Genomic DNA, 17241 nt, shown 5'->3' on the forward strand with positions numbered 1-17241 from the left:
GGGCTATTTCTACTAAATCATGATTAAGAAAGATAAGCCTAAACTGTTCAGACTGTTCAGAATGGCCTTCCCAGAGTTCTACAGGAATTGTGTTAGTGGTCTTGCATACTAACAGCTTAAAAATAGAGGTAGAATTTAAATGGGGAAGAAAAAGACAACAATGAAGCTTCTGCTCAGGCCAAATTCTAACCCCCAAATCCCTATTGACAAAGTAGATATTAAGGTGTTAAGCAGCTTGGGTTTGAATTCTAGCTCTACTTATTTAGAGGCTGTGAGACCTCTAATTTACTGAACAATTTCCTCATCTTTAAAATAGAACATACTTCATATAGATATGAGGATTAAATTATTTAATATCTAAAAACAGATTAAGAGTCTGGCATAGAGTAAGCACTCCATAAATGATAGTTATCATTATTATTTGCTTTTATTAATCCCAGAGTCTATCTTAGACTTTGTTTATTGGATACGGCATTAAACTGCTCTAATTATTTTGACTCATACTTAACTCAGCAACACAGATTCTTAGAGACTTTCGAATCCTACAGAAGGAAACTCAGTTGAGTAAGATGTATTCATTTTTCTGTACCCCATCCTGAAACCCTGCTATTATGATATTAAAGGAAATAAGTATTAACAAGTATACAACATTTTTAAATGAGGACAATGGTAAAAAAGAAAAAGAGAGAGATGAAAACAGATGAGAAATGTTAACACAACTTTCAAAGATGGAAAGCAGATTATTGAAGTATAATTATTAGTTATTAGCAAAGCAGCAACATTGAAGCATAACTTCCTAGAATGGGAGTCAATTATTATCACAGAATTTTAGGAAGGATGAGAAATTAGAAACACCAGTTACCTCTGAAAATGGTAAGGGGTCAGTTTGGAAACAGGATGATTGAAAAATTATCTAAGGAACAGTTACAATCCTACTTTCTTTGTTCCATGTTGGCAACACCCAACACTCCTGTTGCCACAGAAGACTTGAGAAACTCCACTGAAGGGCTCCAAGCACACAGCAGGGTCTAAAAATAGGACATCATGAAACTTAGGGCTTTCGTCAACTGACTGACTTTTATGCATGAATTTGATCGGAGGTTAGTGGAATCCAGCATAATCCAATGCTCAGAACGAAAGCTTCTTTTTGTTTTAATTTATTTTATTTTATTTATTTAATTTTTTTAGAACAAAAGCTTCTATAAATATATCTTGATTTTAAATAACATTGAATTAAAGGTTGTGGTCAATGAAAATCTTTCAAAATTTATTTACCTTCTTTCCTCTTTGATTCCAGTTAATAATAGTTAACATTAATGATTATTATAGTATTTGAGGACTGAATAGGATACCTCAGAGAAGTGTAGAATCACCCTTGAGTAGAATAGTTTCATGTCTACTTCTCATCTGACACCTCTCTAGCCACAAACTAAACAAGTTTGCTGTTCAAATATAGTGGGAATGCAAATGGCTGCTTTGGGTATTACTTCTGAGAGAGTGCTTCAGGCAGTCTCAACATTCTCCCTTAGCACTGGAAACATCTATATTTTCTAGAAGACAGAAGAAATTAGTTTAAGGGAGGTGGCAGACCTGGTAGTGATGTATAGTCAGGTAAAGGAGGACAGACATCCCAAAGGAAATGGCAGTCTCATCACATCTTGCATGAACAGATGAATGAACCCCACTTCAGAGGCACAAAAATCAAATAGAAAGAGCTCAACCTACTCTGAAAACTCAGGATCAGATGTCCCATTCTCACTAATGCTTTGGTCCCATGTGTGCCTTCAAGGACTAAGATGCCTCCTAGGGGTGATGCACAAGTGGGGAGAAATTCTGAATAAACTCAAAATGGCTGTATTTCCTCTTTGGTGGCACACTCTGTTCCATGACACTGATGCCCCTCTATGAAAATGAATCCAAACCATCTCAATTTTTAGCCTTAATCTTTTTTTCTGAGTCAAAATCCAATTTCCAACAGTTTATCTATATAATTACCTCAAACTCTCAAAAGATGCAAAGTTGCTTTTCCTGTTTTGGTCCTCTAAGCTGGGCCTACATATTCATTCTGGCCAACTGAGACTCAATTACAGCATTTTTCCCTAAACTCTCTCCCTTTTTGTTCTTGGTTCATGTACACTTGTTCTCTCTCCTCAGATCTAGATTTCTGCTTTTATATTTTGGATTTAGCACCTTCATCTGCCATTTTGGCACCCTGTACTTCAATTGTGTACCCTGTCTTCCTGCACAATTGGCAGTTATGCTTGCTTTCTCTATTTTGTACTACGCCACTGCCTCAAGTGATAATCCTCCTTCCCATTTGCATCCCAAGCACCAGCCTAGAGGTGCCAAATTCTGAAGATCATAGATCTTGTGTGTGCAATTCTCTTAAGTTCCCACCTTGGAATTCTTCTCAGAAGCTTTCTCTTCAGAAACATGAGTCTTCTCCCTGTCTTACACTTTACACCCACTTTATGTCCAAGGGCTCTTAATTTGGGGTTCATAGTATATTTGACATTGGCTTCTTCTTTTGAATTCTCACTACCATCACCCTAAGTTTCTTACTTAGGTGACTGAAATGGCATCTTAACTGATTGCTCTACTTTCAAGTCTCCACCACTAAAATACAAGATGCATTGCTATATGAAAGATCTTCCTAAAATGTCTTTATTTATTTTTAATCTTATTAGTTAAAAGACTTATGTGGAAAATCAAAACAAAAGAACATCATTTTCTTCTACAAGTCTTCAATGGCTTTTCATTGTTCACAGAACAAACTCCAGACAACACTGTTTTTATAACCATACCCTCACCATACTTCCATGAGTCCAATTTTCCAGGTCTACTATATATATACCCTTTGCTGTATGCAATCTGACATGTATCCTTCTGTTTCTAAACATTTGCCCCTACTTTTCCCATCTTCCAAGAATCCTGTTTCTCCCATCTCTGCCTGTTGAAAATTTTCTGTCATTCAAGACATTATGCAAATGTCCTTTCCCTCAGGAAGACTGTCTTTGTCTTTCAACTATAACTGAAGTTGTTACCTGAAATGCTTTTTCCATCCACCCCAAATTTTGTGTGTACCTCTGCCCATCATTGATCACATTGCAACAGATGATTTATTTATGCATGTCTCCATCACTAGATTATTACTTCCTTCAATGATAACTACTATATTTTTCCCATGGCATTTAAGATAGTACCTAGCATGTAATGGATGCTCAATAGATATAAATTGAGCTGAATGTATTAGAATTTCAGAAAAATATGAGTGGAAAACTCTATACCTGTTTAAATCCAATTGCCTAATCCCTATTCTATGCTGTTTCCACAGCTGTGTGGAGCTAGAAGGAAAGATCCAAATATGTTTCTTGCCTTTGAGACATATCCCAGAACCGTGTCCTAAGCTATCAGCCAATCAAAACAAATAGGTATCACTAACACAGAAGCAAAGGAAGTAGTGTCTGATCTTAAAAGATACCAGATAGAATTTATATAGAGAGAAGATATTAGCTTAATCCAATTATTTATTTGTACAGGAGTTGACTCATAGACATTATGTTTAAGATGATTCTATCTCACCCTGACATTTATTCCAAAGCAACTACAAGAGAATCTGTTGACTAGAAGTGATCCATGCTCCACATGTGTTGTTATGACTTTAGCTTAAACCTGACAAAAAAAAAAAAAAAATTGTCCTTTAATCAGGGTTGATTTTAGTGAAGAAACTTTAATGGAATCATAAACTATTTGAAATGAATTCTTTGCTTGCAATTGTTTTGACTTAGAAGAGAGAAATCCCACATTTATTTTTGTTTAGTGGGTGGGAATATATATAACTTTCAAAACTCAGACTGTATATTCAGTAAGAAGATTCAAATGAGCATGAGTAATTTCTAGAACTAAAAGAAATAGAGTTTTTAAAAGTTTTTATTCTGAAAATATGGTTATTTTAGCCCTTCACTAAATATTCACAATTTGTTAGTCAACTTTTATGTTAGGTGAATGTTAAAATATGTCTCCAGTTTACCCAGACCTCACCAGCCTTTAAATCACTGCCACAAGCACATAATGTACTTGACATATGTTTTTCTCCTATTGCTCAAGGAAGTTATTGCTGAATTGGAGCCTTTGTCTGAATTTCACACATTCTGACAATAGAATAAAGTATATTAAGTCAGAGCATAATAGAAAGGATATTCACAACTGAATCCTAGAGAGTTTGTTCAAACAAAAGATGGAACGTAGAAGTCAAAGTCACTTATATTATCAGAGATTTTTTTTGACACCTCCTTCATTCAAGCCTTTCCAAACCAATCAGTAGAGCCTGTTTCCACTAATCAATTTGCTGTGACCTCTCTCTGCTTATCTAAAGTAATATTATGAGCTGCCTCAATTCTGCACAAGATTAGTATCCTAACCTTTTGTACCATGAAATCCAGTAGAGATTCAGGTAGCACTGGTGAGGTGAGAACCCATGTTCTCTGTGTAGGTAGAGGGTTAGAAAAAGAAATGGAAAAGTATGGTTGCAGCTGGGGAAACAGAGGCTCAGATTTCCTGTCACTCTGGACTAAGCCCAAATAATGGTTATGGAGACTTCATGCATGATGGTCTATATTCTGTTTGGATTTAATTCCACTAAAAATAAAACAAAAGCCACAACTCTTAAAATGCAATGTGTAGAGGTGCCTGTGTAGCGCAGTTGGTTAAGCATCCAACTCTCATTTTCAGCTCAGGTTGTGATCTCAGGGTCCTGAGATAGATCACTGATTCCTGTATCTGGCTCCACACTCAGTGAGGAGTCTGCCTGAGATTCTCTCTCCCTCTCCCCCCGCCACTCATACTCTCTCTAAAATAAATAAGTAATCTTTTTTCTTTTTAACTTTATGTGTGAAGAACTCTTTCTGAAAATATACTCTCTATGGGAATTTACATTTTACCAGTCAAAATCCCACGTATAAAAAACTTAATTCTAGTAAAGGAGATAAATATGAATAGAAATAAGTATAAAATGATAAATGCCCTAAGAATGATATAAAAATACCATAGGAGGGGGCAGCCCGGGTGGCTCAGCAGTTTAGCACTGCCTTCAGCCCAGGACATGATCCTAGAGACCTGGGATTGAGTCCCACGTCAGGCTCCCTGCATGGAGCTTCTCCCTCTGTCTGTGTCTCTGCCTCTCTCTCTCTCTCTCTCTGAATAAATAAATAAAATCTTTAAAAAAATACCATAGGAGGGAAGGATGGTATTGTTTTGGGGGGTGGGTTAAGATTAGGGGAAGTTTTACTAAGAAGTTGGTATTTAAACTGGATTCCAAAAAAATGGTAAAATTTTAAGAAGTGGAGAGTGGCATTGGAAGTGAAAATTCAGAAGCAGTCTCTTTGTTTTTTTAAGATTTTATTTATTTATTCATGAAAGACAGAGAGGCAGAGACATAGGAAGAAGGAGAAGCAGGCTCTCCGCGGGGAGTCCTATGCGGAACTCTATCTCAGGACCCCAGAATCATGCCTTAAGCTATAGGCAGATGCTTAACCATTGAGCCACCCCGGTGCCCCTCAGAAGCAGTTTCTAAGCAAAGGGGACATATGGAAAAACCAAACCAATACAAAACAAAACATAGAGGTTCTACAGTGTTACCTTTCTATAAGTAAGGAAGAAAGGAATTTTCTGAATTCCTCTGAATTCTGAATTATCTAGATCATTTCTATCTACTTTACAGAAGGAACTGAACTTGTAAGCCTGGAACTATATAATACTATTCTTCTAATATGTGTATGAAATATACGTTCATGTGTCCCATGAGTTATATAAAAATTTAGACAGAATGACTCGTTACCAAGTCGTAAAGCGTTGAAGATATTTTTCTTCTTTTCAAGCCTAGAAAATAAACTTTTAAAATAAAGCAGCACTAGATGGGTAAGACATTTGGTACTAATAAGAACCTCAGTGTTAATCATGGTCTAACCTCAGCTCGGAAACAGCCTAGGCCTTTTGTGCATCTAGTGGGCAGTGGTCTAGGATGGATTCAGAGTGAAAAAGAATGCTGTCGTCACTGAACATCTGGACTGAGAAATGTTGGATGGGAGGCAAATAAGCCACAATGTGTACGTGCCAGCTGTGAGCGTGTTGAGCCAGTCTGACTCTTGAGTTTCTGATTTATGTGGAAGATAGAATTTTCTTAATGTAAGCTCATGCTTACATTACTATATGTTGGTACTATAAGTTCTTCTAGTTATGTAGCAGCATGTTTTATTTATTTGGAAAACATAAAAGCTTATGAAAAATTCAGATCTGGGAGATTATTTGAATTCATTTTAGAGTCCTCAGAATATAATTATGTCAAGCCTAAATACAATCACATATATGACCAAGTCTTATAATTTCCATGTATGCCAAATCCTTTAAAATACTTCTTTTGAGGGAATGTGCATATTTAAAATTTTCAATAAAGTCAAAATTTATATGAATAGAAGGGTAAAATAGCAAAATGCATGAATAGTGTTACTATTTCTTTAAGAAAAGAAGAAACATGCTAATATAGAACATTGGGATATTTATATAAACGTCTGAACCCCTCAAAATCTGAGTAAATCAATGTTGAAATGATACAGAAATATGCAGGCCTAGCTTAACAACAGATATGCCTGAACATAACTTCTAAGTAACATGGATGATGGTGATTCTTTAAAAGATAGTACAACTATCCCTTGAAAAGAGGAAGAGGAAGATCGGGAATCAGACAACCAGGTAGTTTGCCAGGTAATTTGGCAAGTTTCTGAAACCCTCATAGGATCAGTTTACTCTGGCACAAATTTAAACAAGAATTAAATAAAAATAGGTATTGTGCTAATTTAATGCTTGGCACGTAGTAGGGATTCATTAGGTATAGTTTTTTTTTTTTTTTTCTCTATCTCCTACAATACAACAAATAGTGAGGGTTGGTACTAAATGAACATTTGGCTCTGTTTTTAGGACAGTGTACAGGGAATTAGCCAACACACAATTACAGCTCAGTAACAATAAGGGGATTTGCTTGCAGGCCAACTTCCTTTCCTAAACCTTAACAACACAATCTTTAGCCTACTGTTCAAGCAGCCTTAAAGATTTAAATGTAAACATCTCCTGTTTGTCCATGAATCTACATATTTGCTGACTCTTCTTGAAAGGATGTGGGATAAATTTACATCAATCTTTCATATCTCAAGTACCGTGCCCCCTTTGCCCCTCCTCTACCTCCTAGTGAAATCTAGTGTTCCATTAATTTTGGCAGGGCATAAGCAACCCACCTTGATCGGCATTGCCCTTCCTTTTTATTTGGGATCTTTGAATGGTTAAAAAAATTGGAACTGTATTTGGAGACCAGAAATTCTGGATAGTTATTGCTTTTAAAAAATTTTTTATTATTAACATAGGTCTCTCCAACATCTGTTAAAGCTTGTTGAAATTCATCAAGCTAAACACAGCTGCTATTCCATTGGAAAGTGGGAATAAGGGGTAGAGTAAGTGAGAAAGGATTTTTTTTCAAGGGAAAAACATTTTTTTTCAAGGGTGGTTTCTGGAAATAGGAAAGAATATATGATATTTTCTTTTTGTTTAACTTGTAGCCTAGGATTTCCTTGGCCTTCCTAAGACTGTAGTGTAGTCAGACAGATGTAAATAGTATAAACTCAAAACATCAATTAGAAGAAATACATTTCAGGCACCTTGTAAACCAGGGAAAAGTACGCTAAATTCTATTTCTACTTCTCAAAGAAATGTTCATATGTTTATGTAATAATTTACAGTTTCTCTTTCCTCCTAAAAGTATGAAAACTGGTCAACTATCATGTTGTTTCCTCAACAAGTTGAACACACATATACAAACTGAAGTGCTAATCAATGGCTACAGGCAAGGAGATGGCCAGTTATACCAGCTGCAGAAGTGGAAGCTATTTGTAGCTACTAAGTCAGTACTACTTATTCTTTCCTATCCTGTTTCTTCTAGTTAGCACTCATTGATCTGTAGTAGAAACTTGAGCACGTTTTTAAAAGTCGTTTCTGTTACTGAGCAAGTATTTGAGGATAATCTACAAAAAAGAACAAATTCAAAAAATTCAAATTTTACTTCCAAAACGTGAACCCCGGAAATTACCAGATGCACTGTCTTCCTCTCCACCTTCCTTTCCTTCATTTATTTTTAGAAAGGCAAGGGCAAGGTAGCATCTTGTTTTGTTCCTTACATTAAAGCATATAAATGGGCAGCTCGGGTGGCTCAGTGGTTTAGGGCCGCCTTCAGCCCAGGGTGTGATCCTGGAGACCCGGGATCAAGTCCCATGTCAGCCTTCCTGCATGGAGCCTGCTTCTCTGCCTCTCTCTCTGTGTTTCTCTCATGAATAAATAAATAAAACCACTTTAAAAGAAAATAAAAATAAAGCATATAAATGAGAAGCCCGCGCCATTCATCTCCACACTCCCTAAGAACTTAATTTAAAATATCTGTGAACTGTAACACTGAAACCAAAGCAGCATTTATCACATTTTTTCTTTGAAACCCTAATGCAGAATAAAAGGGGGATGAGCTGGTCTATAATATGTTTAGGAAGCATTTCAAAAAGTGAATAAAATCTTGCCCCAGGGAAGAATCTATTATAGAAAACTTAGGATCCATTGTGGTTGGAGCTGGACTTGGAAATATTCAAATGGTGATTTAGCGCTAAATTTCAGTCTTGAATGATCTTGATAGTAAGTGAAAACCAGCACTAGGTCATAAATTGTTTAATCAAAGTGTCAAGCTTTTCTTCTCTTTCTCTCCCTTTTATTGCAAACTTGTTTACTCTATGTGAATGCTAACACATAGGAGATCCTGAGAAACAAAATGGTCACAAAGTTTTGTGATTCAAGCACTCCCATTAACATTTCTAAGAGAATAAAGTTATTCTGATGGACTGTAAAGGCAATATAAGTCGGGAAACGGATTGGAGCAAAGCTTTCCACCTGTAATGCTGAAGGCTCCTCTTAACTTGATGACATATTTCTCTAACACCCTTGTGCACACCTGCCATTACATTCCTGTTTCCTTAATCTCACTAGGATCATTAGGGGATTCTCTGAGCAATCAGACAAGCAATTACTGTAATGCAGTCTCAACACTAGCTGGTCAACGAGGGATCAACAACCAATGTTTTTAACTCCGATAACACTGTTGCCAATAACAGGGTTTTATGCTTGCAGAGGATGAGACTATGCAGGAGAAGCTAGATTCAAAGCTTTGCAAGAGAGCTCCTTGGTTTATTTCCATTGAAGGTTTGGCTCTGGTGAATATTTAGGAAAACAATATTAATGCTTCTGCTTCAGAGGATCCTCAGGGAAATCTGATAAATATCTGATTAAATTTGTCTCCAACATAATTACATTAAAGTCAAACTTGTTTAACTTTTTCTATGCTTGGTTATCTCTGCACAGCCAAAAAGATGTTAATTGGCAACCTAGCTTCTAATGTATTTATACCACTGGTGGCTTATTAAGTTCAAATTTTATAATGCAAATGAAAAGAGATCGAAGCTATTTTTTAGAAAGTTAATTCAACTTTGAGGGTTTTTTTTTAAATGAAGGCTGTGAACTATTCGGTCTGTATTTTTTTACTGTTAATCTTTTAAAGAATGTCCATTTCTAGAAGATATTATGTGTGCATAGAAGTATTCATTATACCTCCAGATATTAGAAAATAGAGCTAACAAAATTTTAAAATATGAGAGGGGTCCTATCCTCCTCACCCTGTGAGCATTAGAGAAGGACTTTTCCTTGAGGTTTTACCAGAGGGAAAGGCTTTTTTATACATGAACTGCTTTCTCCAGCTCTTCCATTGGTTATATCTCTTGAGCATGCCCCCAGAAAACTTATAATTTAACACAAAGTCAAGAAATAAAAAATAACAGAAAACGTTTTTTTTTTAAACAGGAACTCAGTGTATTAAGTTATTACATATGCAAAAAACAAAATTGCTATCTCTAGTCCTAAGTTTTCCAGAGCATACTGACAGATTTCTATATAGAAATGAAGCAGGTTGTTAGAATGGGAATTATTTTGTTATCTTAGTTTTGAATAGGTCCCTAAAGTTAAGGCAGTGTTCAATGGCCACACATTCTTAATTGCGATGCCAAAATATCTATGCATAATTTGCTGAGGATTGATGCCAAATCTGGTTCAATGTACCACATACCATCACCACCTTCAGGATATATAGAAAGGGATGTGTTGAAGGTATATTGGTAGCAAGGGTTTCTTTAGAGATTGTACTGTCAGAGCACTATTATCCGTCTCATCGGAACACAGGGGAATAATGATGCCTGTCTTCAAGTAGCTGTTTGGAGGAGCCTGTAGCTGCATGCTAAGAAGCAGTGCTACCCTGGGAATGGCCTACATTTCCCAAAGTGTAGCTGAGCAAGGAAGCTTATGTTTCCTGTGAGCCAGATCTTATCATAGTATAGAAGGGTGGGGAATTGGGTTACTTAAGAGGGACCTTGTCCATGAGGCTCACTCGAAGTAATGATATAGCCCTTACAGTGATGAACTAAAGGAATCCAGGATGGTGTGGAGAGTTGTAGGCAGCTAACACAGGAAACATCAACCATTCATGGAACCAACGGTTGGAAGATTTCCATTAAGGATCACTGAGGACCCTCAGATTGCCCTGCACCCAAACAAAGGACTAGCTGAGCATCTAACATTCCTAGAAAAAATGAGTAACAGATTACAACTGAAAATTACAAACTTTTTCTGAACTTTACATTTCCTTCCTCTCCACCAAGAGGCTGTATAGTGAGAAGAGCTAGGAGGGGAAATCATGAAAAAGGACACTACAAAAAAACTTCCCCTCTGTAGTTTTCCCAATCTGAACTAGGTTGGGGGAGGGTGAAAGTCTCAATCTAGATGAAAATAATTTTGACATTATATTGGACTGAATGTAAATGAGCTAACAAAGATGAAAAGTACCTGGAAAAGTTATAGAACTGGCCTAGGATTTCATCCATGGCTTGGCAAGAAAGAGTCTACAAACCAGGGTGAAATGAGCTGGAAAAGGGAATTTTTTTGAGTCCATGTTATGTAATCTGTTATACAAGTTTTGAGAGGTGTAGCCAAGGAGTGCTGAATTACTCCAAATAACAGGGAGAGAGGAATTTGAGGTTTATGAAGAGAAATTTGAGAGGAGAGAAGGCAGAGGAAATCAATACATTATGGGGGAAAATGTCAGAAAGCAAAACCATTGTTCAGGACTGCTAAGAAGGACCTTGACAGAACAGAATGTCTAAGAACTTACATATTGTTTTCAATAAGGCATATGATACTAGTTTTTCCCTTCTGCTACAAAATCTCCTTTAAATAAGTGTATGTGAGTGGAATATCTTAGGAGAACTTGAAGAGATGAAGTATTTCATCACTGGGTTACCCTGGAGACCAGGAAAAAAATAAGTCCTCAATATTAGGATGGATTTGCCCAAGAATGTATTCTGAGGAAGGTGGTGTTAAGCAAATTCCCTAGTAAAAAGAAAGCTTTTTTTGTAGATTCCACAATTTGTCCATTATCTCAGCAAGTTTCATTTCTCGTTCAGTGTTCAATATCGTCTATCAATGTGTATTTGATAATGATGATGATAAGGGTGGTGGTGGTGTTGCTAATGGTGATGAAGGCAATTCTTACTGTTTTTGCTTACTTTAATAAGTGTTTTTCATGAATTACTTTAACCTCACACTAAACATATGAAATAAGCATTTTGTCTGTTATAAATGGGGAAATTAAGCCTCAGAGATATTTGATAATTTTTTGATGCTCCCCAAGTGTTAAATGTTAGATACAGAATTTGAGCTTCTTTGTCTAAAATATAATAAAATTTTAATTTGAACTGAATTTCCTCTGTAAATATAATTCTTACAAATGTAACATATGCTAAGACTCATTTCTTTTCTTCTGCTTAATTTGTATTTCATTTTCTTTTTCCAGTTTTGTTTTTCTGAAGGAAAAAACTTAGATTATTGACCTTAAATCTTTAGGTTTTTTCTAGTAATGCATTAAAGACTATGTATTTCCTATGAGCACCATTTTATGTGCTCTGACAAATTCTGATTGGCTCTAATTTATGGCTCAAAATATGTCTATCTTGGTGAATTTTCCATAGGGGATTGAGAAGAATGTGTATTCTACTGCTGTTGGATGTCATTTGGGTTCAGTTGATTGATAGTCCCATTTAGTTCACTATGTCCTTTTCTGCCTGCTGGATCTGTTGATTACTTTTAGAGGGATGTTAAGGTCTCCAAATATAATAGAGCACTCACATATTTCTCCTTGCACCTCTATCAGTTTTTGCCTCACTTAATTTTGATGCTTTGTTGTTAGGCAAATATACATTATGGATTGTTATGTCTTCTTGAAAACTTTACCCTTTATCATTATGTAGTACCCCACTTTATCTCTGATAATTTCTCTTGCTCTGAAGTCTTCTCTATCTGTAATTAATATAGCTACTCCAGCTTTCTTTTGATGAATGTTAGCATGGCATATTTTTCTCTATTTCTTTATTTTTAGTCTGTCTGCAGCTTTATACCGAAACTGAATTTCTCGTAGATAACATATAGTTAAGTGTTGTTTTTTTATTCATTCTAGCAATCTGCCTTTTAACTGGTGTATTTAGAACATTGATGTTTAATGTGATTATTGATACATTTGGATTAATATGCATAATATAGGTTACTTTTTTCTATTTATTGCCCTTGTTCTTTGTTTCTTTCATTTTCCATTATTGTCTTGTTTTCTCTGGTTTTAATTGAGCATTTTATATAGTTCCATTTTTCTCTAAATTGTACTATTAATTATACTTTTTAAAACTTTTTTTAGGGCAGCCTGGGTGGCTCAACGGTTTAGCACCACCTTCAGCCCAGGGCATGATTCTGGAGACCCGGGATTGAGTCCCACATCGGGCTCCCTGCATGGAGCCTGCTTCTCTCTCTACCTATGTTGCTGCCTCTCTTTCTCTCTGTGTCTCTCATGAACAAATAAATAGATCTTTAAAAAAATAAAATGAAATAAAATAATAAAACATTTTTAGTCATTTCCCTTGAATTTGCAATACATATTTATAATTAATCCAAGTCCTTTTTCACATAAAATTATACTATTTCATGAGTATGACAAATGCCTTACAACAAAGAATTCCAATTCCCTTTTGACAAGGATGTGATTTATTTAACTTACTCATGAGCAATAATCAACAAATACATTGTTACTATTGTTCTTTTGAAAAAACTCCCATCTTTTATCTCAATTAAGAGTAATAAAAATAAAAGATTTCTTTTACTTTTATTTATTCTTCCTCTAATGCATTACTTTCCTTTATGAGGATCCAAGTTTCTCTATCATTTTTTTTTTCTGAATAATGTAACATTTTTTTGCAAGGTAGGTCTCATTGATGACAAATTCTCTCAATTTTTTTGTCTAAGAAAATCTTTATCTGTCATTCAACTTTGAACATCAACTTTGCTGGATGCAGAAATCTAGGTCGGTGGATTTTTGGTTTATCAACACTTCAAATGTTTCATTCCTCTCTTCTTTCATGCATAATTTCTGAAGAGAAAGCCAGCGTAATTCTTATTTCTCTTCCTCTATTGGTAAGGTGTGGATTTTTTTTTTCCTCTGGCTTCGTTCAAGATTTTGTCTTTGTCTGTGATTTACTGCAGCTTAAATATGATATGTTGGGCGTAGATTTTTTGGTATTTATCCTCTGGTGTTATGTGAGCTTCCCATGTCTGTTTCCTGGCTCTATCATTAATTTTGGAAAATCCTCAGTCATTACTTCTTCAAATATTTCCCTGTTTTTCTTCTACTTTTAATATTTCCATTGTGTGTATGTTGCATCTTTTTTAATTGTTACAGAGTTCTTGGATATTCTGTTCAATCTTTTTAATTCTTTTTCTTTTTCTTTTTTTCTTTTTCTTTTACATTTCAGTTCTGGTAGTTCCTATTGACATATCTTCAAGTTCCCTATTCTTTCCCCAATTATGACCATTCTACTGATTAGTCCTTCAAAGACATTTTTTATTTCTATTATAATGTTTTTGATTTCTAGCATTTCCTTTTGACTCTCATTTCCATATCTCTGCTTATATTACCCATCTCTTATTGAATGTTAGTTAGGCTGTTTTTTTTTTCCATTAGAGCTTAGGAGAATTTTGCTAACCTGCTCCATGATATTGCTGCTTTGACAATCATTTTGTTAGCCCATGTGACCTACACAAGCTTTAAACTGACACAAGCCCCCTCATGCAAGCATATGCTCCAGATAATAGCCCGCAGAGTCACAAGCAAATATGTTCTTGGTTTGACTTCCCCAGCAAATTCTGTGATCAGCAGCTTCCCCTGCCACCCTAGGCCTACCCCTTGCATGTCCCTTGGCTAAGACCCCCATGGAGCTTACCAAAATACTGCTTTTTTTTTTTTTTCGTTGTTGTTCAAATTGACCAGTCTGGCCTTAATTAAGGAATCCCAAAGTACCATACGCACAGACTCTCATAAAGGCATGCACCTCAGATCCTGCCCTTCTTTCTGCCTGTACCCTACTATGACCTCCCTGTGTAGCCCCTCAAAGTATGCCAGACACTACCTCTAGGACCCATAGTAATAAACTCTATTTCAACTACTGTGTGGTCTTTTCTTGAACTCTGGCTCACAATTGGAAGCCCTGGGGTCCATTTAACAATTGTTAATTTTAAAAAGGCATAATAAGCCCTTAGCATACTAATCATAGTTATTTTAATTTCCTAATCTGATAGTTCCAAAGTCTATACCATATCTAGGTTGGATCCCTATGCTGTGTTTGTCTCTTCAGGCTGTGTTTTGCTATTTAGCATTCCTTGTGGTGTGTTGTTGAAAGCCTGACATGATATATTAGGTAAAAAGAATTGAAGTAGATAGACTTTTAGTATGAGATTTCATGTTTTTCTAGCTAGAGCTAGATTATGTTTCCTGTCTGTTATAGCTGTGGTGTTGAAACTAAAATTTCTTCTAGTATGCTGTTTTTGTCTCTACTGTTGTCTTTGCATTTTCCTAGATACTCCTTAAATAGAGTTTGAGGGTTGCAGTTTTTTTAGCTGCAAACCCCTGTTATTATAGAGGAGCCCAAATGATATGTAGCTAAGGTGTGGGGGCAGGGACAGGCTCATAATCATAATCCTATGATTATGTCTTAGTCTTTTAGTGAGTTGAATTGGGTAGTTTCCTTCTTGCAAATCAAGGCTAGAAGCACTAGATTCGGTCTTTCCCTTTCTCCAGATTAGGGGAAGATCTTGTTAAGGAGAACAGAATGCTCTGGGCATATTTCAGAATTTTTCTTCTCACCCCACCTCTTCCTGGAAGCAGATCTTTCTCATATCTTCATAATGAGAATCTGGTAGGGCTCCCAGAGGTTAAAAGTGTTAAAGGTATGAGAGTCCTCATAAGATTAGCTTGAGAGTTAAAAATTCTCAGGGGGACCCAGTCTTAATATAGCAGAGTTTCTTCTACCTGCAACTCAAACCACATTTGTGGAGGCAGAGTACAGTTGGTAAGGTTCAAGAAAACCTCTTAGGGAATTTGATTTTGTATCACCTGGCATTTATGCTAATACCAATACCTGAACCTGACTTACACTTGAAGAGTCTAAAAACAAGAGGTGTTCTGATGACAGAATTTGGTGGGGCAAAGCAGTGTGAGTTGTCTGAGTATCTACTGAAGACCCAATGGAAGGAAACCAGACTAGTCATTATTAAAGGAATTCCACTCAAATGGAATGCCAGGCAAGGTGATTCCCACAGTAGGTGAACCATGGAAAATCAGAGAGACTGAAGATGGAGCCATAAGTGTCCAGGTACAAAAACATCAAAACATCACATGCATTAGTTCATATACAGGTAAAGAGTCCTTGATAGGGCCTATAAAGAATCTCCAAAAGGATTACCACCAAGAGAAAGACCAACCATTTGGAATGCTCCATACTCAGAAGACACCAAGAACAGATTACAATAGTACTAGTCAAGTAAGCTGTTCTGCCCTATCATGTTCTATTCTCAATTCAAACTCTGCAGAAGCTAGATGCAGCCTATCATGTGGAACAAGAGTAGTAGAAGAGTTAGGTGGGAAAAATAAAGAAACTTTATCATGGGGCAGCCCGGGTGGCTCAGCGGTTTAGCACCGCCTTCGGCCCAGGGTGTGATCCTGGGGTCCCAGGATCTAGTCCCGCGTCAGGCTCCCTACATGGAGCCTGCTTCTCCCTCTGCCTGTGTCTCTGCCTCTCTCTCTGTCTGTCTCATGAATGAATAAATTAAAAAATAAAAATCATAAAAAAAAAGAAACTTTATCATGCCTGATGATACCAAGTATAGGTGAGATAGGAGAGAAGATTTAATCGGAAGATGGTTTTGAGTCATGTGATTATTGGACTAGATTAAATCATTTATTACCTAAATATGACAATAAGAGCTATGGGAGATGACAGAGATTTCATCTAAGAGGTTTAAGAGTTGGAGATCTAAACTGAGAAAGCAGATTTAAAGGAGCCGTATTGTGAAAGAATGGAATTACTTTCTGCTCCTATGAAGACCAGTTAATTCCATAAGCTAGTCACACTTGCAATAAGGCCATAAACAGCAAACATGAAGACTTGGGTTAAAGTTGCTATGTTACAGAAGGATCTGGGTATGCAGAAGCCTTAACAGAAGGATCTGGGTATGCAGAAGCCTTAAGAGTGCTAAGATCTTTTGTACCTAATGTGTGAAATAAAGCCACAGTATTTCTGGGTCTACTGTGCATCACTGGGACCAATTTTTGGCGGAGGAAATAACTGCTCCCTTTATGGGATGAGACTGCCAAGCCCTCTTTAAACAGATGGCTGTTATTTCATTATTCAACATACTTCCCTTGACACTTCTCTCTCTGCCAATTATTGCTGCAGATATAGTCTTTTATTTAGGGGAAGCCATCGAGATAGTTTTTTGAGAAATAGTGTCCAGAGATGTGAGTGATTTCTCTGTATTTCTTTATCTACCTACTGTCTGTACCTGAAATTAGGTTGAAGATACACTAAGACTAATTTCAATCATTGATGAATCACTGGGAATTAAATTATATAAGATCATTTCCATGATTGATCTTGGAGACTTAGTACTAGTACCATCTCAAATCCTCTTTGGAATAGAGTAGTGATAGATACTTTAGATGACAATGAATATGAATTGGTT

General features: G+C 36.3%; 1 long non-coding RNA gene across 3 annotated transcripts in view; it reads left to right on the forward strand.

Annotated features, from left to right (window-relative positions):
* The window catches only part of LOC144287902 (uncharacterized), a 106812-nt gene that overhangs the window by 41433 nt on the left and 48138 nt on the right, over positions 1-17241 (forward strand). The window contains exon 3 of one of the 3 annotated variants that reach the window (XR_013355726.1): positions 12869-13093. The exons of the other annotated variants lie outside the window; for them this stretch is intronic. This is a non-coding gene — a long non-coding RNA (uncharacterized LOC144287902). Of the gene's footprint in view, positions 1-12868; positions 13094-17241 lie in introns of those variants that run through there. 3 annotated transcript variants of the gene reach the window in all.

Source organism: Canis aureus, chromosome 17 (assembly GCF_053574225.1).
Source record: "Canis aureus isolate CA01 chromosome 17, VMU_Caureus_v.1.0, whole genome shotgun sequence".
NCBI classification, from domain to species: Eukaryota; Metazoa; Chordata; class Mammalia; order Carnivora; family Canidae; genus Canis; species Canis aureus.